Source organism: Protopterus annectens, chromosome 5.part0 (assembly GCF_019279795.1).
Source record: "Protopterus annectens isolate FY-2018-M chromosome 5.part0, PAN1.0, whole genome shotgun sequence".
Lineage (NCBI taxonomy): Eukaryota > Metazoa > Chordata > Ceratodontiformes > Protopteridae > Protopterus > Protopterus annectens.
Genome location: NC_056735.1, coordinates 1,538,031,728 through 1,538,057,885, shown reverse-complemented (window position 1 = coordinate 1,538,057,885; position 26,158 = coordinate 1,538,031,728).

Genomic DNA, 26,158 nt, shown 5'->3' with positions numbered 1-26,158 from the left:
GAGTTTTAGAATGCATTGTTATATGTTCACAGTATGTGTCTTGGTAACAACAGTAACAGCCTGTTGGTAATGATGCCCTGCTTCCCCTCCTTAAGGTCTAATTGCATGTGCCATTACGTTACAGTGTTTGCAGCTAGTGTGCATTGTTGTGTGTTCACAGTCTGTGTCTTGGTAACAACAGTAACAGCATGTTGATAATGATGCCCTGCTTCCCTCCTTAAAGTCTGCTTGCATGTGCTAATAAGTAGCAGTGTTTGCAGTTTCCCATGTGTAAATGTGGAGTACTCACAGGCATGTATGGCAATACCAGCATGCTATACGTAGCCTCAATTTCACTGTTAGAAAGGCTACCATTCCACAGATGTCCACACATCTACTGATCCAGAAGCATGTGAGCTTTTCAATAGGCTACAGTGGCTAGAGACGTGACATCCATACCGGGTCACATCACAGGTATGGTGACATGGTGCGGGGGGTTACACAGCAGTCTGGCTGATGTCAACGTTAGAGGCTAGTTGATAGCATGAGGCCTCACTGTGTAGCAGTAATACACTGTCACATTACAGGATGAGAACACACACAGACATACACAGAAACACACAGTAACATGACCACACTCACGGGGTCAACAACACTATAATGCACACTTGATAGTGTTGAGGTGAGGACCCCTGCCTATGTGGTAATCACCTTCATAGTACTGTGCACCCACATGATGCGACACAGAGAATGAACATGTACAGGTAGCCAGTAAGGCTGAGACTGATGGCATCAACAGGGTAGTAGACTGCATCACCATGAGGGGTTAGGGATCCTGTCTGTTCTGTATGGTAGCATACACCCTCACTCCATGCACCAGACAGTCATACATACACACACACACACACACACACACACACACACACACACACACACACACACACACACACACACACACTGTGGAGTCCACAAATGTCATTCACATACAGATAGCTGACATGTGGGTGATACACACACCACCCCTGCCTACGTCTTGCTTTCTATGCTGCAGTATGTACAGATCTCTACAACAGTGTACAGGGGTGTGTAACAATTGAGATGTATTCCCCACCATACGTGGCATATATGGTCACACAAACAAACACACATGGCAGTACTGTGAATCATACACCTGCTATATGATGATACATCTGACAGACATGCAGCTGTGTTGGCCGCATTATGTGTACCAATGCTACCTTTGTCAATTGTGCTCCTATATGCACATGGGAGGACGTAAGTGTTACAGGTGTCAAGTGATGGACAGTCAGTAACATCCTGATCGCTGTGTAGGTTGTATGTCTTCACCTTCAAGTAACAGTAACATAGCGTACTGTTTGCACATGTCATGGTAGGACGGCTTGTGACACACCTGTGAGCTGTCCTCAGTAAACATCCATCTGCAAAGGTGGACCACTACTTTATGTACACACATCCATCCGTACCTGATGTACATCCTACCGTACTGTCAGTATTTCACCATATACAGGTGTCAATGATGGGGCTGCATTGCAACTGCATGTTGTAGTTAGACACAGATGAACGGCATACATCAGCTACTGCACATGCATGGTAGCTGCATGCACACCACTACATGTACATCTGTGTTGGTCCTACATTCCTGTCATGTAGCCATGTTTGTATGCATTGCAATTGGTGGACATGTGTGATGACATACATGACACATGGACTGTTGTATGATATGTTGGTTATCATGGGTAACTGTTACAGAGGGAATGTTACCTCAGTCAACTTTGCTACCTTATGTACTGTTAGCATTCAACAGCCATGGACCTACCTTCCATGTGCATGTGTGTGATTGCTGTAGCCACTTGTCTGCACAGAGGACAGCAAAAGCTTTGCTATGTACATATGCATTGTGTGTGTGTGGGCCATGTACATATCCACTGCGATTACATGTATGTCATATCCAAACATGAGTGTTTCTGGTGTACAGCGAGAGTCATCTGTTAAAGCTGTGTAAGACCCAGGGCCCCTGTTATGTGTAGAGCTGACCTGGTTATGAACTGTGGTATCATTGCATTGCATACTACATGATGGAACCCTGTCAGTACATGTGTAGTCTGCACAGTTGCTGTAGACCCATGTACAGTCCACTGGTCATGAGTAACATGGTGGTGTGGTAATGTATGGATGTGTGTTGCTGGTCCAAGGACATGGTGATGTCCGAAGGCTACATAGTAGACTGCTGCATGTACTACTGTAATCTGCACCTGAGACATCTGTGATGGCTCTTGAGTGTGTACTGGTCAGTATATGTGAGTGGCCTTCATGTACGTGGGGACAGTAACACCTGGAGCGGTCTGTCACAGTCTTATGGCCCACATGTATATATCTGAGGTATACAGTGGTAGTGCTATTGTGTACAACTGTGCCATATGCCAGGTGTTCCTCACTGCAGAGATGTCCGTATTGCCCATTGTTGGATCTGGATTGTCAGCTGTGATCACGAATGCTACACAGCTAGCACTGACGACTGGTGTCAGATGTGTGTAGTGCAGCGTTCACGCTAACAATGTTCACTATAGACACACTGTGCCCTTTTGTGTTTAGAATCTGTGTGCATACAAGATAGCCATTCACTACTACTAAGTGTGTGAGCATGCGTAGTATGCCGTTGTGTAGATGGACACACCGTACATTCCAAACTGTGCCCTTCCGTGTTTAGAATCCATGTGCATACAAGACAGCCCTTTGCTACTACTATGTGTGTGAGCATGCCAAGTACGCCGTTGTGTAGATGGACACACAGTACATTCCAAACTGTGCCCTTCCTTGTTTAGAATCCGTGTGCATACAAGACAGCACTTCACTACTACTAAGTGTGTGAGCATGCCCAGTACACCGTTGTGTAGATGGACACACAGTACATTCCAAACGGACGTGTGCTACTAAGAGTGTGAGCATGCTCAGTGACACCTTGTGTCCATTATGTGCCTCTGTGTAGGGGCATGACCATTGAAATCTTGTATAGTGATACTGGTCATCTAGGCAACAGATGTCCATACCTCACATCAGGATGGATTCCTACATTGAACACACTGGGACTGTCTTTAAGGGTGTACTGTCTGTGGTGCACCTCGTATCCATGTAGTGTTGTAATAGTGCTCCGTAGATAGGCAGTTGCCCCGCTCACACCACTGCTGTGTGTTTGTCTACGTCTACCTTGGGACAGTAATATGCTTTTAGACTGCTCCCTCTCCATACATTTCCTATCGGTGACTTTGCCTTTGCTGATGATGTCATCCACCTAGAAGTATGCCTCTGGGAGTGCTGTTTTCCAGTAATCTCGGTAGCACGTTTTGTTACTGAGTAATGCTGTAGTGTGATAAGGTAGTTAGGTGTATGTTCGACTCCCGGCCCTGCCAAGTGTGTGTGTTTGTGTGTTTCCAGCTGCCTGGGGAAAGAGTAATGCTTTTAGATGGCTCCCTCTCTATACATTCCCTATCGGCATATTTGCCTTTGCAGATGATGTCATCCACCTAGAAGTATGCCTCTGGGATTGCGGTGATGCTGAAACTCGGTCGCGCATTCTGTTACTGCGTAATGCTGTAGTGTAGTAGACTAGACAGGTAGGTGCTCGATTCCAAGGCATGGCAGGTGTGTGTGTTTGGCAGTTATACCCTATGTGATATCTGTGGGTGGCTAGCTGCGGGATGCGTCCATTGTGTTTTGTTGCTGACCTATATAGTGTCTACAGCCCGCATATTCTGCCAAGACACTGGGTTGTCAACGCATACATTCGCCAACAGGTCTGGTGAGTAAATGTCAGCAGCCCTACACTTACCCTTAATATAGTCTGACCCGTATGACACAACAGAACACACATGCCTTGATAGTAACAACACTACATGATGCAGGTGACACATGTAGTTTCCTTTTCATGCCTGTCTAATGCTTTGCTGTCATGTGGACCGCTGTTGTGATATAAATGCAATATCTACATATGTGTGTACATGTATATGTGTGTATGTATATCTATGTATATATGTATACAAATAATATATATGATATATGTGGATATGGAGAGATAGACATAGATATAAACATATATGTCTGGGGACATCAGCACTATCGAATGTATGTGCCGGATGATCTGTACGTGATAACCTGGGATGTATGTATATCTGCCATGGCATAGTGGTAATGCACATCATCTGTTGTGTGCAGGGTCTCGGGTTGTAGTCGTGTAGACATCGAGTATTTTGTTGCTGGGAAGACCATGGGGCATTGAATATGGTGATAGTAAGGCACCTGTTACCAGTTGTGTATGGATCTGAGTGACACTAAGTAGTGGTTATTAATTTGGAGGTTCGGTATGGGTCATATAACTATTCATTATAAGACTATACTATGCAGATGAGGTTGACAATAGTGTATCCCATTTATCCCCACGGTGTGATGCAGATCCCTGGAGTGTATGCGTGTAGTTAACTGGGTGCAGGGCTCGAATATAGTTGACAGCATGGGAGGGGGGGTCAGGCATACTGTACGTACATTGCAGAACTGTGCCTCGGGAGTGCCCCTGCCTTAGCACGCCTAAGCTAGGGGTGTGTCTATACTTGCCTGGTGACATTTGGAGGGACAACAGCAGTGGTGGGGTTGTCAGGGTGTACAGGCTGCACAAACAAGAGATGATCAGCACAATCAGCAGATGGCATGGCCAGCCTGCACCTGAACAGTATGGTAATGTGAGCAAGCATCATACACACAGGTTTCTTCCGCACTCTACACCACCGGTGTATACCTGCGGGGACATTTTATGACACAATCCAACCAAATGAGTAGGGCTGCAGCAGGCAACATAGACCATCATGTGCAGGAGGCTGAGGGCAGTGAGGATGTGTCTGCTGCCGAACATCCCTTACTGGGGTGACATAAGACTTTATAGACTCAGGGTGACTTACCGGGGGCTACATGAGCTGGGGATGGTGGAGCACTGTGGGGTGGACAGAGACCTCCTACAGGACTTGTTGACCTGTGCCTGCCACACCTGCCACATCAAACAGGCAGAGGGAAACCCATCACAGTGGATACCTCGGTATGTGTTGGCCTGGGTATACTAGCCACAGGTACCTCACACAGCACAACTGGGGATGTCATGGGGATCTCACAGGCATCTGCATCCAGAGTACTGCACCAGTTCACAGACCCATGTCAACACATGCTAGTGAGCATATACATGTCCTCAACACACGTGATTAGTAGACCAGCAATATGCATCTCTTCAACCACATGGATGACTACCCTGGGGTACTGGGTGCTATAGTCTGCACACACATACACATCACAGCACCACCCGGTGAGCGGGGTAGGGCCTACAATCACTGCAGGGGCATACCCTCCAACAGCTAGGCCATAAGCGATGGCCAGGGCATTACATTAAATGTGTGTGCTGTCTGCCCTGGAAGCTATGATGATTCTGATATATGGCTTCTAACACAGCTGTACCATACCTTTGCCAATATGGACATCCCCTACAGTGTCCTAGTGGGGGATGCTGGATAACCACCGGTGTCGTGGCTGATGACACCCAGCAGCAATGCACACACACACCTGAACACTCACACCATAATGAGGCGGATGCACAAGCAGGCAAGCAGGACATGTAATTGAGCATGTGTTTTGGATGCTCAGTTCATGGTTCTGGTATCCGGACACATCCGGCGGTGCCCTGCAGTATTCACTAGCTACATGCACACAATTTGTTAAGGTATTTGCTATGCTACACATTCTGATCCTGCAGTAACAGTTGCTGCAGGAACAGCATAGGGCAAGGCCACACGGCCCAACACCACTGCCAAGGCCTGTACAGGCACAGTGTGACTTGGCGAAGGAAATACCTGAGCAGGGCCCAGTTGGTGAAAGGCCATGCACAGTATGACCTGCCCTTGGCAAAGAGGCAACACAAGGCATATGCACTGACACAGTAGGTACTCACGGATGTCGCCTCTCTGACCCGCACACAGTACAATGGATGCCAAACATGACACTACCTGTGCTTGGCCATGTATACAAGGTGCACTGTGTGCATCCGACATAGGCAGCCCTCCAGCACCATCCTCAGGTCCAGAACACCCCCAGGGTATGTCTATTGACCTAAAAATTGGCAGTTGTATTAGAATGTGTATTTACCCATTGCTATGGTATGTATGTGAGCATACAAGAGACTTTGGTGGCCGACTGTTAGGGCAGCAGACAGTACACATCCATAGTGGCACCATGACATTTGTAGCACATACGGGGGTCACAATGGTAGCCAGTAGTACACAGGGTGTCCTAACCCACTGCAGATTATGTGATGAACATCATGTGTGTCCATACAGCCTGCACACATTCTATGCAGCTGGACAGGTGTGGACCACTACAGACAAATGATATACAATGGCCTATGGATATGTCCAATGAATGACCCCAACCCCCAAAGACACACAGAGACTACAGCAGGCCAGGTGGTTTGATGTAGGTTGTGAAAGCTAGGACATCCAACACCACTGTGCTGGTATTTAACGCTGGAATCTGACGTACACTGGTATCCCTCCAACTGACAATTTAGGTAGGTCCACACACTGACATGGAGTACCTGGCATACCAGTACAGTAGCGGCAGATGTGTACAACTGTCAGCTGCGCCCCGTCCAACCTACACATGTGAGAGTCATGTGCACCACCCACGGTGCTGTGTAGGACTGTGGATGCGGTTGGATGTCCCCCCATGCTATGCCGACATGTAGCAACTGTCAATGCCACATGACCATTAGCTACCCTGCAGACAGAGCATGACACCTGTCTGTGTAGAACAGAGGGGTTGGCAACACAGTACTATCTGGACATGTGACACATGCGATACAGTTGTCCATACTTGGCATGCTCACACACATGACGGTATGATGGTAATGTTGGTCGACAACATGCGTAACAGTCATACTGGGCATGCTCACACACTGACACACAGGCCAGCTAGGCATGCATACACCAGTCGTCCGGACATATCTGCCAGTACATCGCTATACTGTTGGAGGACTGCGCTGCATGGTGTGTGTATGTGTGGTCTATTGTCTGTACATATGCCATGGCCTATTGTTAATTCACATGAGCTATGTGCTGTGCATAGGGTACTGCTACCAACATGTGAATAGGGCGGTTCTTTGTTTGTGGCAGACCGACGCCTTTGGATACAGACTGGGTAAGGCACATTCCAGCAGGTGGGAGCAGTTGTGCGTGGGTTTGCACAGTGTTAAGCACTGCTGATCTCTGGTTGCAGCACCTTTTACCTGTTTAGACTCCACATTTCTTTGACAGTGCACTACTGGCATACTGGTAGACAAACATGCTTACAGCCGCTCGCTCACCAACATTTCTTCTTACGTTTGTCACTCATGCTGGGTGTGTGTGTTCCCTTGTGATGTGTATTACATCGGACTACATGACTACAGTATCGGGTATGTCTAATCATTTGGTGACGGCAGGTGTTCTGCTGTACGAACTCGGCGGCCTGTCCAGTGAAGTACTCATATTATATGTGTGTTCCTCATATGATCTGCTCCCATCTGCCCGATAAATGGGAACCGATACTCTGCAATGTTGACATGTGAATATGATTTTGTTAACGCAGCTGTCCAGCGAGTCATGCTACCGCATACCTACTGTACTTTTCCCACCTTTCAAATTGCACGACGGGAGACTATAGAATGACACCTTTCCCACTTTGCATGGGACAGTCCCTCATTAGGCATATGTCATATGACAATACTCTAGCCATTGCAACTGTCCTGATTAGGGGACATTCTCATATTCTACATGTCTGTAGTGGTTGCTTGTTACACGTCTTGTATACCTGACACGTCGATATTTTATATGTAGTAGCATAAGCAACTTTACAGCTGCTAGACTATGCTTTGATTTGTGCAGATATGTATATTTCTGTACTATGCATGGCTGTAGGAATGTTCTGCCCTGGTACGTCTGACATTTCTACAGAGCAGCTCCCACTTTGGCCATTCAGACTGATGGCGGCCCTATAGATCCTATATGTAGAGTTATCACATATGTCAAGGCAACACATACCCACAGCCAGTTGTGAACTGACTACTTCCATGGTTTGCATATGTTAATGTTATTCTTGTAGCATTATAATTGCTAATACTGTTTCCTATTACATGTAGCTGTTTCTGATACAACAAATTAATTTCTGACACCACTACGCACAACATATGGCCTCCTTTCCCAAACTCACAGGCCATGTGCCATAACATTCATTTTGCAGGACACAACTGCCCAGAAGGGTGTGTCACTCACAGGTGTACTGGTGTGGAACCATCTATTATGCTATCATCTACCTGAGGTGGTCATCAAATTATGCACTTTCCATCACTAGCAGACCTCATATATCAATGGGGGAGAATAAACACTGTATCAGGAACACTGCATAACACCCTGTGGGACACTTTTAGATGATTGGTTCCATTAACCAGACACATTGACAGTCACAGAGCATATGTATTCATTCAACTTTGTCAAGGTACATGCCGTTTATGACTCGTACATGTCATCTGTCATAACCTGTATTCTGCCACCTGTGCACCTAATATCACTAGTTCTGGCAGTGTTTATTTGGACTTTGTTACATTCTGATTCATAACTATGGATGTCCATGCTAATCGGGTACATGGCACTGATTTGGTCTCTATGTATTCCCCTGATGGTTTACAGTATATCCGGTAGATGTGATCTTCAGGTTTGGGACGTATAGGCGTCTACTATGCCCACATAGGAATATTTATGACTTCCATTGGGTGGGCCTACTACATCTCTGCCAACCAGCACCTGCACACTTAAGCCCATTATTGCATACCCGTGGTCCACCTACCTGGCACCCCTCTACAGCACTCATGTCATATACTTACTGTGAGCGCAGCTGCGGTATGAGCACACCCCTACACATTGCCCAGTCTTCCCATCTCAGGACACATGTCGTACGTTTTGTCAACCCATGTATTATCACACTTGCACAACCTACTGCTCCATGTACACCTACATCCTGCTCGCATCGATGACACCAGGTTGACACATACACTGAATTTTTGAGGTCCTGCACGGGACACCGTTATCCATGTTTAAAGTGTAGACCTTGCAGATCTCTCCCACTGCTACTTTCCTGCCGGTGTTTTGGACAGCAGCAGTGTAGTAATCTTTATTGCCTGTCTGTATGTATGACCAGCCTAGTTGGGCGGTGTGGGGGGGGGGGTACAACATTTATTTATTGGACCTCCCAGTCACATATGCCTGGGCTGTATATATGTTACCCCTAATTGCTGTAAAGTAACCTAGTTATGTACATGTGTATATCTACAATGACATATTTGTTTTGTGTGTATATGTCTATATCAATATCTGTTGTTTGTGTATATATATATATATATATATATATATATATCTATATATATATATATATATATATATATATATATATATATATATATATATATATATATATATATATATATCTGTAGTATATCTTTGTGTGTGTGTGTGTGTGGGTGTGTATATATATATATATATATATATATATATATATATATATATATATATATATATATATCTGTATAAATATATATGTGTGTATAAATCTATCTATAAATATATATATATATATATATATATATATATATATATATATATATATAGTTCCCTATCAGAAGCCTGAAACACTAGAAGCCTGAAAATCAAAATCCTGAAAACTATAGACTGAAAGTTCAAAATCCTGAAAGACCAAAATCCTGAAACTCAAAATCCTGAAAACACAAATAATGCTAATATGTCACTATAAAGACACTAATATCTACCAACTGACCCTGACCCTAACCCTAACCCTAAGGTCCGTCAATATCGCACACTCACCTGACCCGCGCCTTAAACCCTAACTCACTTAAACTGCCCCTAACCCCAATATTTGTCACTATTGCATACATGCCTAACCTGCGCCCTAACCCTAACTCACTTAAACCGCACCTAACCCTAACATAAAACCAATCGCACACTTACCTGAACCCAACGCATGACCCAACACCACAGGGCTAACAATAGCAAAACCACAATGACGTCAGTATGTCCATTTTGTGTTTTCAGGATTTTGAGTTTCAGGATTTTGGTCTTTCAGGATTTTGAACTTTCAGACTATAGTTTTCAGGATTTTGATTTTCAGGCTTATAGTGTTTCAGGCTTCTGATAGAGAACCATATATATATATATATATATATATATATATATATATATATATATATATATATATATATATATATATATGTTTTTATCTATATATACATCTGTGTGTCCGTTAACCTATACATTTCCCGGACATAGACACTTACACATGCGTATTGGGTTTTATCTCTGCTTCAACAGCATACTATTGCCTTAGTCATTATGACACTGACACTTCACTCCAGTGAACTTGTGATCAATATACTGCACGTTATACAGCGGACAGATGTCGCACGTATTTCATGTCTGGGGTGCCGCTGATAAGTGTGATGTGATAGTGTCAATCGACCTATTACTCGTATGCGCAGCCTGTTATTCCTGCTACTGTGTTTGTTTCTGTGCACATTCATATTATTAATGTTAATAGAATGAGTATTTGTGTTACTGAGATTGTACGTCAACATATTGATGTCTGCATGTAGTTGTGTCTTTCTGCTTTTCACGGTTTGGGGTTGTCACAGCAGAACTCCGTTCCGCTCATGGGTAGCATTTAGGTTTTATGTGCTGGGCTGCCAGCCCTGACGCACAACATCCGACAACGATACGCCCATTCACGCATGTCTCCAGGCAGACGACGCTCTATCTGGGAATCGCACCTACGTACTAGCTGACCTCTACAGGCCGCTCCATTGCAACCAGCGCAACATACCCTAGCATTCCTGTGTCCATAATCGCATATCCATAGTTTCTCCACCACACCCGTGTTGAGTTTCTATGCATACCAGCCATTATGCACCTGTTATCACAGCCATGATACACCTTTACACATTGCCCTCTCCAGAGCGTTGGGGTCCTACACACATTTTGTACCACCTCGTGTATTCACAGGCTCACCATCCATTCATATTGGCACATACGTGCCTTTCCTGGTGTTATGGATTACGAACGATTTGCGGGTTACAGGTGTAGGTGGTCGCTACATGTACTACATTCCGTCTGTTTACAATGTTGACGTAACACTTCAATGATGTTATGGCCACTGGTATAACCCTGCCTCTGGTGTGAATAGCAGTGCTCTACTCACACTTGTGCAGCTTTATCTGACATATGCTGCAAGCACTTTATAATTCCTTACTTGCTCTAGATTCCCTTCACAACCCTTATGTCTGCTTTCGTCTTTCGGCGTTCCTTATATAGATTCCCCTTCCCATTTGACTATTTAATTCATTTATAGATACAATGAATATTATTCTGGAAATCAGTTATAAATTCACTACAAGTATGCAATAGTCCTGTCAACAGATGTAACAGTTGGTTGGTGTACTAATGTGTACGGATCTCTCTTATACTCAGGGACTCATTTCTACAGTGACAGGGACACAGCTATGACAATTCTGGGGCAATCATGGACACTTCTACCATATTAGTACTATTAACTTGGAACGTGTTGACAAATTCGTAATACTACTAATTTTCTGCAGTTAAATGCGTCTATTACTCTTTATTGTCGTAAGTATTCATTCTCATTCAACACCTTTCCTCCAAAGGTCACTGGCTTTGTGAGTGGTTAAGAGGCTGGCCAGTTATTGTGCGAATGCTCTGACCATTGGTAGGGTTGACATTGTCATATGTACAGGTTGGGATATATTCTGGGGACTAGGGTTGCCACATTTTCAAATGGCTAAAGTGGGACATTTTCGGAACACACATCAGATTTTACAAGCCGACACATACCCACGGTCAGTATAAAGGATAGAACTTTACTTTTTTTCCTAAATAAAAGCTTATTCTTGTAGTGGTTTAGTTGCTTATTCTGTTTCTTGTAACATTTAGGTATTTTAGATACAGAAATAATTATTTTATGCAACATATGGGACATAATTATTTCCTACAATCTCAGGACATTTGCCATTTTTAATATTTTTTGTCAGGACACAACTGCCCAAAGAGAGACTGTCCATCGCAAAGTGGGACAGGTGGTAACCCTACTGGGGACACCAGATTGTTTAGGCCAACACATAGCCACAGTCAGTGCAGGTTTAAAACATTCATTAGTTTCGTAGCTGTGAGCCTATACCTTTAGCACTTTAGTTGTTTGCCTGTTTCTTGTATGAATTATGTTTATTCTATCCTGACGTGACCGCTTTAGGCAACTGTTACATGCAGTATGGTACATAGTTATTTCCTACAATCAGAGGACATTTGGCATTGTATCATTGTTGGTCAGGTCACACCTACCCACACAGTACTTGTCCCTCACACAGTGGATCAGTGGGTACCCTGTTTACGTCAGTGCCTTCATTACTCTTATTCCATGTGCCACTATGCGAATATATTCTCTCACTTATTTGTGTCGAGACACTTGCGTCACGGGCAGGTGTTTGATCCTGGGTAGTAGGTTCTGCATGACCATCTAGGGCTGGACAGTCTCATGCACCACTAATGCACATTCCAACTTGTGTCCAGATGTCTACAGGACTGGACATCGTGTCTTGATACCCATTCTAATTTTTACACAGGTTACTTATCCCATGAGGGATTTCCAAAAATTTTACAAGACCAATAATAACAAGACCAATACCGACCAATCTTCTGTTGTTAGGAAAATGTGCTGAGGGTTTTACATGCAAGGGATACATAGTTTGCAATCCTGAAACTGCCTAGGGTGACACTATCTACTACATATGCATAGTGGTCACTATGTGTAGATGTGGCTGCGCCAAACTAGTAGGCCACGTATGGCTGGATTTGGTGGACGTTCAGTTATGAGTGTGGGTTGTGTGCTGTGGAGGGGATGCTGGGTAGTCCATTATGCATCCAGGTGTGTTGCATTTGATATGGCCAGTTCCATCAGGACCAATCTGTGGGTATCTGCCGGTGACATTTCTGTACATTTGTATCGCACATTTTAATATTCATATGTTTGTGGGATTGTGTTCTACAGTATGGCCTGTCTGGTTGTATTGCAGATGTGTATACATGTTGTTTGTAAATCTTTCTGCTTCACCCGCTGCTCCCTCATACACCTCCAGTTCACCTATTCTGCATACAACACAGTCTCGCCTTTGAGGATTATACCTTTACCCATCCCCCCCACACACATATTCCTGACACTCCATCCATCACTGCTTTGTTTGATGGCCCATGATACGGTCAAGGTAACACATTGCATACCCTACATATGTCAGGTACCTGTATGGTTGTGTGGACTACCCTGCCATGTTTGACCTTCCACATGCTATACCTCACGCACATAGGTACACGTCCATACTTAACTTTCATGACATGGTTGGTATACCCGGGTAATACCCGTTCAACTCTGATACATCCTGACAAGTACGGCTTGGACCACAGATGTGCGGATTTTGGCTGACTGTTCTAATCATTGGTAGGATGCCACCTTTTCCTATGTCCAGGATGGGATATATTCTGGACACATATCTGACTGTATTGGACAACACGTACCCACAGTCAATGCTACGGATAATACTGTTCCTTTCAGCCTACATGTTGCCTTATTGTTGTAGCAGTTTATATGCTCCTTCTGTTTCATTTACATGCTTATTCTATTTCCTGTCACATATGGTATGTTAAATACAGACATACCTATTGTATGTGACTATTACATGCATTGTGGGATATAATTCGGACATACATTCGCTAGATATTTACATTTATCATGTTTTTTGTTATGGACACATCTGCCCAGCTGTGTACTCTCCCTCACACTATGGGTCAGCTGGTGACCCTGACTATTGGGCTGGACGTACCTATTGGCAGCGCACTAACATATGATGCGTTTCACTTCCACATGGTATAACTATCTACACTGCGTTGGACTATGGGCACATGGTTTTCAATGTCATTTGTTCGAGGGATAGGGACTCATTATTCCCTTCGTTGCATTTGTGTTTGCTTCTTCATTTTGTGTTCGCAGGAACTGTCTTGCATGCTTTGCATACGTTTCAGTATCCACGGACACTGACATATGTGATTACTATTGCTTGCAAATTGTTATATGCAAGCATTTTAGGTTGCACGTCGACAGCTGACATTTCCACGCCTCCGTGCGGCACTTTGACACGCCCTATGCACTCGTGCTCCTTTCCTATGCACGTGGCTGTGGCGGCAGCGTGCCTTCATTAATATGCATTTGGCGCTACTGCGCCAGCTTCACGCCACACGGTCAGCACAAGCCGAACGCTGGCCTTGTGCTGAGCTTCATGAATCCCGGGGCCCATTTATCTGTTTGTAATATTCGCCATCAAAGAATATGAAATGATTGTGTAGTACCATATCTAATCATTTTAATAGAAGGCTTCTCTTTACTTGAAGTAAATTACTGTGTTTCAAAAGACTGTTGTTAAATATTTATAGCCCGATCTGGTGGGGGATCACTGAAAACAAATTAATGACATCAACTGTCATGAACCGAAATTCGTCTCCAACATCAATACTGGTGTTCCTAATACAATCCAGACAATGCCACAAATCCTTTACAATGTGTGTTAAATTGTCCAGTGTATTCTTACATGTAATATCAATATAGGCTGATAGGGGTTCAGTCTTTGAACTCCTCGTTGCAACAGTAGGCCTAAATAGTGGAATACCAAATATTGATGGAATGATGGGATGTTCCACTGACAGATATTTAAATTCATCGTGGGAAGTCATCTCCTCACACAAATATTCATAAAGTTACCAATCAATTTTTGTGTAAGCTCATTGTACATCAAATTTGGAGACCATTTCATAAATTTCTACATCATTAAGTAATAAACGCATTTTACATTCGTAATTAATATGTGCCGTAATAACAACCCCTCCACCTTTGTCGGGTTTCATAACCCTATATTGATTACTACTGGACAATTCATTGAGGCAAAACCTTTCTGCAGTGGTCAAGTTGCTGTTGGATAGTGTTTCTCTTTTCAAACATCTATGCATTTGTGTACCACAAAGTCGCTCGAATATCAAAACTGCTGCATTATGTGGTGGAATATAGACACTGCTCCTTTTCAAAGCTAAATATTTGTTGTCCAAGTCAGGAGAAATTTTATTGCCAAAAAATAACCTTAAATTAAGAAGCCTGGTATATAATTTAAGATTAATTAATAATCTCCCTGTCTCATATCTAAAAGTAGGGACAAAATAAAAACCTCTTTTGAAAAGGCTAGCAAGGTGTTCAGTAATCAAAAAAATCAGAATAGTTGTAGATTTTAAAATCATGATCACCCTGTAACTTAAAATTAGTTGCAACACTGCTGTCATCAATATCGTTAAATTTGTCAAGGGTAAAGTCACCCCTATTGTCAGAAAGCAGAAAGCAACTCCGCTAAAGACCCATTGTACCTTCTATCACTCGAACATATAGGGGAGTCTAGTTGTTGTAATTCACTTGATGATTGTGCCACTGATTGTATCTTGTTTGGCATTGACCTCCCCAGCTCCCTTGGTTGACAATTCTGATGCCTCGGGGTTCCCATATCTGCATAACTCTACATACCTTACCCAGTCTGAGTGCCTTAGTGGTTGCCCACTGTCTAAAAAAGCCTCATTATTATCACAAATGTCTGTTTGGACAACCTCTAAATCATCCCTAGTCTCCCTAGCTAGTTTGGGGTTCACATTCTCATCCCCTATATTATTATCCCATCTTTGAGAGGAATATGCCCTTTTTTCTGTGTACTCTAATGCATCTTTAATAATTTTCTTTTGCTTTCTTTCTAACCCTGTCTTGACGAATTTATCCCCATCTAATAAAATTTTGTCAAATCGTGCCTTGTTAATCTCAAATAATAAAAAATTAAAAATACTGTGTTTTAAAGTCAGCAACTATGTTTTTAATTTAGCTAATTTAGCTGTGTTGTCTCTAATAATGATCCGCATTAAATCCATCCTGGTATGGTCATATAACACCAGTAATTCTTGGAATGCTTCTGCATTTTCTTGGATACCCATGAGTAATTTAAATACTCTAAGTCCACTTGGCACCTGGTTAAACTCAATAGAGCACTCCAGAAATGCATTGTACATCTGAAGCATTTTAAATTTCTAGATTAACTTCTCAAATAACTGTAGTTGGGAATTAAAATTACCAAAACCGATACCCTGCTCAGAAACCAATCCATTGGGAAAGATGGGTGGAGCTAATAATGATTCTAGGTCAGGTAATGCTGCTGGCTGTGCTGTTTCATGGCCACCCTGTCTCCCTGGCCTCAACGGATCACCGTTCAAATCTCTTGCCCCTGCTCTTGTGTTAGAATTCCCTGAAGGGCCTGGGTGTGTGTGTAGAGTAAGCAGTTCTGCTTGTGAACTGGTAATGGTAACATTACTAATATCACCCTACCAGAACCATTTGCTTTTTACAGGGAAATGATCTGTCGAGATAAGTCTGTGTATTGGGCAATTAATTGCTCCATCTGGAAAGTATTACTCTGATCAAACACAATATGACTAAATAATGTCAAATGCTAAAAGCCTTTGTACAAAACACTTAATTGTTGGATACAGACAAAGTATGAGCACCACTCTCAGATCACAGTGGCTTACTAGTATCAAGGCAGAGCAGTGTACCTTATCATATTGTAATGAAACATTAAGGCAAATATACACATGTAGTCAAAATGTAATAAAACATCATGAAAAAGACTAAATATCAGCATGTGATGCCCAAACACTGATCTAAACATTGGAAAGCATGTGCCAAAGTGCCAGTTCTATATTGGCCATAAATAATTTTAGGAAAAATAGTTATAAATACCAGCACTCTTACCACAAGGCCTTTGGCAAAGGATAGCTGTTGATTTATGTGAGCTTGAAAACAAAATCTCCTTTATAGTTGTAGACTTTTATTGTTGTGAAATAGAAATAATATGTATACCAACTATGACTAACTAACAAATAATAGCAAAGTTCAAGATCATGTTTTTGGGATATGGAATACCTCTTGAACTGGTCTCAGGCAATGATACACAGTTTTTGTCTACTGAATTCCAACAGTTTGCTGACAACTGTAATATTTCTCAGTCAACAAGTCTTCACTATCCTCAGTGAAATTGATGCAGTGAGACAATAGATCATGCAGCTAAAATGGTCTCTAGGAAACCTCATCTTCACAGAGCTCTAATGACATACCAGTCTACACCACATAGTACCAAAGGGCTAAGACCTTCCCAACTAATGCATGCAAGTCATTTAGGAGCTACCATGCAAATGTTATAATCCTAACTTCAGCCAAGAAATGTTTTATGATTCAGTACTAATATACAATTATCAAAGATCCAAAGCTTCTTTCTAAAATGTCTATGGCAGATGCTATTCTGCACAAACACTGCCTATCCTATAACCTGACCTAACATTGTGTAAAAAAACAGAGGGGGAGTGCAAGTGGAATACAAGAAATACTGCAGTCTGAAAAGTGATGAACTGAAGTCATACATGGTACAAAGGGAGGAAGCCATCATAGTTAACAAAACTGAAGGCATACTCACATAGTTCCTGGTGAACCTCAAGCTGAATGCCATTTTCCTGAGAGTAAACTGTAGTATTTCAGCGGGGGATAACCAAGTTCACAGCTAATAAACATATTCCAGATTTTTCAAGCATTTACACAGCCCAATATCCAAGGCAAGGGAGGAAATTAAATCTCGACAATGTGCAATGTGCTACCAGTTGTGACTGCTCCTGATATTTAAACCAAATAAAAGTGAACTGAAGGGTGAAGAACACAATGAGGAACCTGTCGTACAAATTCATAAATTTATTGGCAACTTTAGTTTAGCACTTTTATCCTTAACCAAAGACTTGGTCAGAACTAAACTTAAAAGCACAATAGTCACCTTTATATATAAAAAACACATGAGCAACTACCAATAGAAAAAAAAGTCCACTAGTAAAATCTTCCACCAATCAGAAAATAGAAATCATGAATACTTAATGGTTGGAAAATTCTGTTGAAAATGTTAAAATCAAGGATCAACTAGGGCATAAGACAAAATCATTATAAAACACTGTTAATGCCCTCAAAAGTTAATTACACAGAATTGACCATACCTAATATACAATGCAATAATATACTAAGATAACTTATTAAAGTTTTGCAAACTTCATTTAAGGACATATAGAATGGAAATCTGCTTGATCAGGTGAGACTGTAGCATTCAATCTCATGTGCCAAATATGCTCCTTGAATTCAATGAGATTTTCCCATGCCCTCACCCCCCCCCCCCCACCTGGGTCTCTGGGAGCTTTTTTAAGAAGAGAAAACTTAAAACTGCCTACCCCTACACATTTTTGTATATGTTTATATAAAGTACTTTGGAATTTGCTTTCCCAATCTCATAAACATGTTCATATATTATTTTATGAAGTGGGCATTCAGTTTTACCTGTGTAAAAACTACAACATAACAGACAGACAGCTATATAAACTCTGCCACTGGAACAGGATTAAGCTGTGGTGTTAATCATTAAACAGCTCTCACCGTACAACACAGGGAGAGACTGCTGCTCCTGATTCTATCAAGACTGGTCTGCAGAGAAACACTGTAATCAAAAACTCATTATTTTGTTTGTCTATTATCTTTCCACTTATGCCAGTATCAGTTCCAGTATCATTCAGAGAATGTGTGGCTCAGAAATTTCTGTACCAAAATGTTGGTACAGAAAGGCACCTGAAATATTTTTTTATTTTGCTTATGACTTGAACAGCTGGGGGGGGGGGGGCTACAGATTGGCTGAATTATTGTAATGTGAAGAAGTCTTTTTTTTTTTTTTTTTGCTCTGGAGGTGTGGCATAACTGGTTGTATTACTGCAGGCTTTCTACAGTAATTTGAAGTTTTTTCTTTAGATCTTTTGTTGAGCGTTGGGTGATATTGATTTGGTGAGGAGTCAATCCGTGCTTTCTACAGTAATTTGAAGACTTTTTTGTTTGTCTATTTTTGTTTTGAGGACTGGGATGACATAGAATTGGTGGATCATGACTGGCTGACATAACCAATAGGCTTCTTATAATTTTTTTTTGCTCTTCACTTGAAAAGCTGAGGTGGGGGAGGCACTAGTTTGCAGGACTGACAGTGTGCACTACTAGAGAAGATAGCTATACCTGTAGTTTAGATAGCATAAGTGAAATGTTTACAGTACTTGCATAGTCAAAACTATTCCAACATGTTTAAAATGCTCTTCAGTTCTTTACATATTCATACATGATAAATTTCATAGAGAAGTCTGTGATGATAAGAAATATAGAGCTGCTATGTGTCTGTACATGTGTGTGTGTGTGTGTGTTTAGATATATAGTAATAGTGAATATGTATGATGACATTGCTATTTTAAGATGAATGTATAGCACTGATATTTAAAAAAGTACTGTATCACATAATGCACTAAGTCTCATCTTTCATTAAAATCTACAGTAGTTGGCAAGGTAAGATTTTAAGACTCTTGTATTACCATTTTTAAGCATAAGTATTGGTTATTTCATTCAATTAAACAGAAACACAGAACCATTTTATTTAGGTTGTGAACATTCAAAACATTTTTAAAACATAAAGTCTATTAGACAACCATTTGAATATATAGTGGCTATTGTAGAATACATTAAGACATAAAAGGTATTATGGAATATTGTTCCTTGCATATGTTTCTCAATACATTATGCTTATAAATACCTTGAAGGCCTTCTCCTTAAACAACCATGCACTCCAATGGTTTCAATCCTACCTGCAGGGCAGGCAACAGGCAGTCCTATGGAAGAAAAAGCTATCCTCAAGCCTGCCCATCACATTAGAAATCCCACAGGGCTCGATACTAGGACCCCTTCTTTTCTCCATCTTTATCAACAACCTTCATTCAGTCATCCCAGATGCTACCTGCATTCAATATGTGGATGACTCCACCTTGATTTGTTCTGACACCTCACCAGCTACTTTATTCACTTTAACCCAAAATACTTTCAATATACTGGAAAAATGTCTCTCCAATCAACAACTAATCCTAAACCCCAACAAAACTAAGCTGCTCCTCTTCTCCCCCACTTGCAGGACCCCCCTCCCATCCTTTAACATAACCGCTAGCAATGGCACTATCATCTTCCCAGAAGTCCAAACTAAACTACTAGGTGTTATAGTTAATAACAACCTGAAGTTTGATGCACATATCAATCAAACTATCAATACCATTAATAAAAATACTTGGCTCTCTTTACAGAATCAAACATTTCCTTACCCTACTTGCTAGAACTACAATCGCCCATTCCCATCTACTGTCAACTCTTCTCTATGCCTCACCCCTATTCTCCAACTTAAACAAAACAGATCTTAATAAACTATCATTCTGCTATAACCACATTGCCAGATTTGCAATTGGCACAGCCTACCGGACACACCACTGTCACAACCTAAATCCCTATTATGGCTTGAAATGTCTAGCCTACTGCAGTTCAACCAGCTAATAGTGGTACATCAAGTCCTTTACCAACCAGAAAATGCAACTGCACTAAAAAATATTATCAGCCCCTACACCAGCACCCGGCCACTGCAATCATCCACTACACTCATAGTTCAAACATACAAATCCAACTACTTAGTTAGTGACTCTCTGTTTGCCAACTATGTTGGAAAAACATGGAACAGACTCCCAGCTGACTTGACCCTAGAACCCTCACTAACTCAATTCAAAAACAAACTCAAAAAATATTTCAAAACTCATCGGATATGTCCTTGCAGTAACCCCGACAAGTGACGTCTCTATTACTTAGGTGCCTTACCTTCAACTACTTCTAACTTTTTTTCTATCACACCATTTCAGGAAGGGTCAATTGTATAACTGCTGCTCAATGTGTCTTAAACCTGAATGTAATGTTATGTATATATAATTTTGAAAATAATGTTATGTTTTTTAAAGTGTTTTATAATAAGTTAGTACTATATGTACTAAATGCTGGTATTGCTTATGACTGTAATCTGCTTGAAACTAGCATTTACTAAATGTTCAATGTGCATTATTATCTTGGAGCTTTTCTCCCCGGGCCTCTGCTGAAAATGGACACATATCCAGCCGGACTATCCCGGTCAACAAATGTAAAATAAAATAAATAATAAATAAATAAACACAGGTAAGTTCATGCATCCTACTTGTTGCAACACCTGCTTTTCTAGCTTTGCTTTACAATTGTTTTGATAAGTTTATAGCCTTTCACCTGGATTTCTTTACAAAATGGAAACTTGAATGCAGAAAAACAAAAGCTTAAGATAAAATAACGAGGACTAGTTAGACATCCTACTGAGCCCCACATACTTTTCATGAAGACTATGAACCTTTTACTGGAATATTTACATCAGTAGCTAGGAAGAATTACTGTAGGTGACCAAAAGTATTCTAAGGAACAATACAAATATAATTTGTTACTGGATTTTTTAGATTGCACTGGCGAGAAAGCAGTTACAATTAAGATCTTATCAAACGTTGAGAAGCTTATGGGTAACATTATAAATCAAAATGTACTACAATTAATACCGGTCAGCAGCAGACAGCAGATGGAAATAAGCAAGCAATGATAGGTTAAGAATGAAGAAACTCAGTCTGAAGGGCAAGTTACCATATAAAAAAAATGATTGAACAAAATCATCAAGATCGGCAAAAGATAAATAGAATATTATTTAAAACTAACAGCAAATTACTTCTTTTTGTGTGTTTATATATATGTGTGTATATATATATATATATATATATATATATATATATATATATATATATATATATAAAATACTTTTTTTTCTGCCTGATGTCACTTTTGTCTAATGGATGTAACCCTTCAGAAGAGTTTTTATAAAGATTTTGTGTGTGTTCAGATTCCCTCAGCGTATCATGAGGGCTAGCAATGCAATCTGAAAAGGAGAGTGGAATAGCAAGTCTAAATCCAGAACATTTTTTGCATCATTTGTATGTGCATTCACAAGAATTTCAATATGCAGAGCTAATGTCTCAACAAGAAAACACTTGCCTTTGGGGCAAAAGGTTGTGGATTCTATTCCCATACCAGGTAGATGGATTGCTGACACTGCAGTATAGCATAAGGGGGTGCTATACTCCAGAGCATGTCATCCTTCAGATGAGGATTTGAACCACTGAACTATCTGCCTCAGTTTGGAATAGCTCAAGTGGCTGTAAAAGATCTCACAACACCTAGTTAAAAGACTAGGGGTCCTTTATTGAATACAACATAAAAAACACTATTTACATATTTACACAATTTTCATAATTATAGGCACATACTTAGATATTTCTGTTTCTTAATATTTATAATTTTTCTTATAATATCATCATTGTTATCCTTCCATAATTGACGTCCACTCATTCTTCACAACCATAATCTGATTTTTTGCAATATATCCACCAAAGTCCATTTGCTATTAAACAAAATTTAACTTGGCTTTTCAATCCAGACAACAGATGTTACACAAAATAAATTATCTACCCTTCTCACATATTATGTCTTCTTATTTATATCATAATCATATCCATACCTATATTGCTTATGTCATTAATATTCTCAAACACGTTTTTTTCACACAACTTCTTCCAGAGTTTAACTACTCTTTTATATTAAAAAATCATGCTCACTTATCTGTTCATTGCAAAAATATAAATGCACTCTTTCAACTTTCTTTTCATAAGGCATATTTCCCTTTAGTGTTAAAGTTATTGATTACCAGTGTCCCACTGAAAATCTTTTCACTCTGCTAACCTGGTACATCCCCCGGGATTCATGAAGCTCGGCGCAAGGCCGGCGTAAGGCCTGCGCCGGCGGTGCATGGAATATCCGGCGCAGTAGCGCCATATACATATTAATGAGAGTGCACCGGAATCACAGACACGTGCGTAGTGTACGTGAGCGAGCCCAGGTAGGATGCGTCTGGAGGCGTGTCTAAGCCGGCATGAGGTGAGCAACCTAATGTGCTGACAGCCACGGTCCGCCCACAATAGTAATGGCAGCAGCCAGGTCCTGTGCAGAATGAAACGCACGTACAGTATGCAACATAGTCCCCGTCCCAAATTAACGGAGAAGCAAATAGAAGCCACGAAGGCATAAGTGTACCCGTCCAAGGAGCAAAGGATACGCATAAGACCGCATTCGTCCCGCAATGCACTGTCAGTGTTTACACTCAGAGAAGGTGTACAGCCGCATGTCAGCGCGCCGCACCGACATAGGAGCAGCGACTAAGGTCACCACCTGTCCCACTTTGGTTGGGGCAGTCACTCCATGGACAGTTGTGTCCCGAAAAAACGTATTAGAAATGGCTGATGTGCTACGATTGTAGGACACAATGATATCCCGTATTTAATGTAATGGTAGCATGAATTGGTTATTTCTGTAACAGAAATACCTAAATGACACAAAAAGCAGAATAAGCAAGGAAATTGCCACAATAATAAGCATATTATTTAGGCAAGCAAGTGAATTTCTATGCTATATAGTGACCGTTTGTATGTGTCGGCCTGTAAAGTCAGATGTGAGTCCCGGAAATATCCCAGATCGGAAAATGGAAAAGGTGGAAACCCCAGTAGCGACATGGGCATGGTCACCAGGGTTACCTGCTGTCCCAATGTGCCATGGACAGTCCCTGATTGGACAGTCGTGTCCCTGCAACAATCGTAAAATGGAAAATGACCTCCGATCCCCTGCCACGCAAATTCCGCAATATACATGTAAATAGTAGCATAAAACATATACATTACGGTATGGAACACAGACATGGCATAAGAAAATAAATAAGGAACCCAAACGCTTACAGAATAGGCTCATAGTATGGCAAACAAGTGAAGTTCTGTCTACTGCACTAGCCCTGGGTATGTGTAGTCCTGCAAATTTCGAAGTGTCCACATAACATGCCCCACTATGGGCATTGGAAAAGGTGCCAACCATAATGGTCACAAGCAGTAGTGACAGTACATAGCCGGGTAGCTGTGCTGACATAACAACAGTAAGGAAGCAAGATACCTCAAACACAGGCAAACATGTGCATAGCAACATATCCCAGATCCAGCAACGTCTCTGTTGCATACACTGGATGGTGTATGATGAAGTGTAATATCCAGAAGCAGAACCCATGCATTCGGATGTACTACACAATAGCCTCATTGTACATGTCAGTCACACCCATGTATACCCCTGCACCCAAACCTGCTAGCATCCGTGTGCAGCTATACAACCACACACAATGTGCATACCTGAACTGTGGTAAGATGTTTGTGTTAGGCAATGCCACGCGGGCAAATACGCACTTCACATGTCAGCAACCCACCGCAGGTACAGATATGTAAATGGCTGCATGTCAATGTGTCAGCAGAATCTGTACATCCGGCATGTAGTATGTACCCGTCCAAACCATCTAGGTTTGCATACGACACGGTGCACATAAGTGTACACATGTGGACAAGTCGGGTCGTTGGACCACCGCATCGACGATTATCTTTGCAGTGAAGTCGATCACATATAGCGGAACAGGTGCCTAACACACAGGACATCCTAACAGGGTGCTACAGGCAAAGAAGGGGAAACTGGGACATCACATGTGGAGATTAGCGTGGCTGGACGGACAAATACACACGGTCAAGGTAAAGGATGGAACAACATGCATATGGCTGGATGGATGTTGTTCAGAAATATATAGAAACACATATGAAGTTCCAGTTTACACTCTAAATACTATATAATGTATTGAATTGTACCGTACAATATGGCAGCAGAACTAAGCCTGCATGTAATTGGTGAAGCTAAGCTGTACTGTGATGGAATTCTGAACCTGGCAGTAAGCAGGACAGCAGGCTCATGTCTGTCATCATTAATTATTTGCTGGGTTACAGAACAATAAATGTATGTACATGCATAACAGCACTCCTTCCCCAGAGGAGGATGGCCTTGTGAGCTCAATGGAAGATAGCAGTACAACTCCCTACCAGAGAGACAAAGCAACGTATTAAGAAATTAACTGTCCACTGTATCGTAACAGTCTAGGGTCCTTGAAACAGCTACAATCACAAAGGATACTGTAATGTACAAGGTGCCTTGCAAGGCTGTGTTATTCCCATGAGAAAACAATTTAAAAGCACGAGCCCAGCACCCACGTATGTATAGACTATTGCGGACCATAGTGATGGAAATGCCCTGTGACCGACCACGTCAGTAAGGTGGGCAAAAGCTGATTGTAAACACTATATAAAGAAACTGCTTACTGTATAGAGTCAGACAAAACTCTCATACTTGGACTGTACATTATTTAGCCTGCCTGTGTACACTACTAAAACTTTCGAACCCGAGCCTCCTGTGTTATCGGCTGTCACTTAGAAAAGCCTACTGATAACTACAGTCTGGTTGTAACAACTTATTTCACATCGTGATCCTTGTAATCCGAATTCCTTGGTAAGCTACAGGTCAGAGTGCATGGCTGGTTAGACATGTACGCTGGAGAATATGCATAAATGGTTCTTCTTGAATGAAAAGACCTCCGACTGAATTGTTGTGTGTAAAGAGGCTGTTTACTGTCTGATCTGTGGCTGAAAAGCGGAAAACTGGATCCCAAGAAGAAAACGTGCAGCCTTAAACAGGAGGCCCAGGTAAGGAGTGTCTGCCTTTATGTGTCTATTGTAGATCAGGGACCAGACTACATTGTGTTTCTGTTAACAGTACTGATATAGGGTCGAAGACCTGCCCACATACTGTTAAATCTGAACATAGGTCAGGGGAACACACAGCAGAGTAAATAGTGAATGTAGACACTACAGTGGATACAGGGAAGGAGACACACGTGTTATGACAGAAGGGTACGTAGCAGTCGTGTAGAGGATATGGGAGATTATTGAAGCAACAGATCATGTGATCCGCGTTTGACGGGTGACGTGAAGAATATGCAATC